Genomic DNA, 2,354 nt, shown 5'->3' with positions numbered 1-2,354 from the left:
CCAAGGAGTAAGCATCTTTTAATTTCATGGCTGCAATCATCATCTGCAGTGGTTTTGGAGCCCAAGAAAATAAAGTCTGACACTGTTTCCACTGTTTCCCCATCTATTTCCCATGAAGTGATGGGACCGGATGCCATGATCTCCGTTTTCTGAATATTGAGCTTTAAGCCAACTTTTTCACTCTCCACTTTCACTGTGATCAAGAAGCTTTTTAGTTCCTCTTCACTTTCTGCCGTAAGGGTGGTGTCATCTGCATATCTGAGGTTATTGATATTTCTCCTGGCAATCTTGATTCCAGCTTGTGCTTCTTCCAGTCCAGCGTTTCTCATGATGTACTCTGCATATAAGTTAAATAAGCAGGGTGACAATATACAGCCTTGACGTACTCCTTTTCCTGTTTGGAACCTGTTGTTCCATGTCCAGTTCTAACTGTTGCTTCCTGACCTGCACATAGGTTTCTCAAGAGGCAGGTCAAGTGGTCTGGTATTCCCATCTCAGAACTTTCCACAGTTGATTGTGATCCACACAGTCAAATGTTTTGGCATACTCAATAAAGCAGAAATACATGTTTTTCTGGTACTCTCTTGCTTTTTTGATGATCCAGTGGATGTTGGCAATTTGATTTCTGGTTCCTCTGCCTTTTCTAAAACCAGCTTGAATATCTGGAAGTTCATGGTTCACATATTGCTGAAGCCTGGCTTGGAGAATTTTGAGCATTATTGTGCAGTAGTTTGAGCATTCTTTGACATTGCCTTTCTATGGGATTGGAATGAAAACTGACCTTTTCCAGTCCTGTGGCCACTGCTGAGTTTTCCAAATTTGCTGGGATATTGACTGCAGCACTTTCACAGCATCATCTTTCAGGATTTGAAATAGCTCAACTGGAATTCCATTACCTCCACTAGCTTTGTTCATAGTGATGCTTATGTAATCTCGAAGTTTTTTGCTGTTATGTCAAATTCATCTGTCAGATTTATCCCTAAAATCATGGGAAAGAAGGGACCATACTTTTTGATTATATATAAATGTTACCAGTTTCAATTTCTGGTTGTTCTTTGCATACAATTGATTTTTAACATTTTATTATTAAAAATTTTAAAGCAGTTTTAGGTTCATAGCAAAATTGAATAGGAAGTACAAAAATTGCCCATATAATCCTTGTCTCCACACAGCTGCAACCTCCCTGTTAGTATCCTTTTACCAGAGTGGTGGATTGGTTAAAATTGATGAACTGACATTAACAGATCATCATCACTCAAAGTCCATGGCTTATAGTAGGGTTCACTCTCGGTGTACATTCTGTTTTGACAGAGGTATAATAAAAGGCATCCACCACTGCATGTTACACAGAACAGTTTCACTGGCCTAAAAATCTAAAAATCATCCCTCCAACCCCACTAACTCCTAGCAGTAACTGATCGTTATACTCTCTCTGTAGTTTTCCAGGATATCGTGTAGTTGAAATCATACAGTATGTTGTCTTTTCAGATCAGCTTTTTCACTTAGTAATATACATTTAAATTTCTTTCATGCCTGTTCATGGCTTGGGCAGCTCATTTCTTTTTGGTGCTGAATGATACTGCATTATCTGCACATACCACACTATCCACTCACCTACAGAAGGACCAATTTTGGTTGCTTCCAAGTTCAGCCAATTATGGATAAAGCTGCCATAAACAACCACATGCAGATTTTGTGTGAACATAGTTTTCAGCTCCTTTGGGTAAATACAAAGGAGCATGACTGCTGCATAATATGGTTAAGAGTAGTTTTGTAGGAAACAACCAAATGTCTTCCAAAGTAGCTGTACCATTTTATTCCCATCCACCATGAATGAAAGTTGCTTTTGCTCCACATCCTCTCCAGCATTTTGTGTTTTTAGTGTTTTGAATTTTAGCCATTCTAATAGGTATGTAGTATCTCATTGTTATTTTGCTTTGCATTTTCCTGTTGACATATGATGTTGAATATCTTTTCATACACTTAACTTTTATCTGTATATATTGGGCGTCTTCCGGCCTTTTGCCCATTTTTTAGTAACAGTGCTTGTTTTCTTATTGTTATTTTTCTCAGAAAATGCCTCCAAGGAAGAATGAAAACAGATATTTGAAGATTTGTTACTTTATACATTTGGCATTTTTTAGATAAAAAACACTCTACAAATCCAAAGGCTATAATGTTTTAATATATATAATTACATTTTATATGCTTCCATTTTCTCTCCATTCTTAGCATTGTTATGCTTTTTAAAAAAATCAGTTGACTAATAAAATTTGCAATATACATTATAATTAAGTCCACTTTCAAGTAACACTATACGACTCCAAGTATTTTATAGTAGCAAAGTAATCCTC

The sequence above is a fragment of the Bison bison genome, unplaced genomic scaffold (assembly GCF_000754665.1).
Source record: "Bison bison bison isolate TAMUID 2011002044 unplaced genomic scaffold, Bison_UMD1.0 scf7180017864473, whole genome shotgun sequence".
NCBI lineage: Eukaryota > Metazoa > Chordata > Mammalia > Artiodactyla > Bovidae > Bison > Bison bison.
This window is presented reverse-complemented; position numbering follows the sequence as displayed.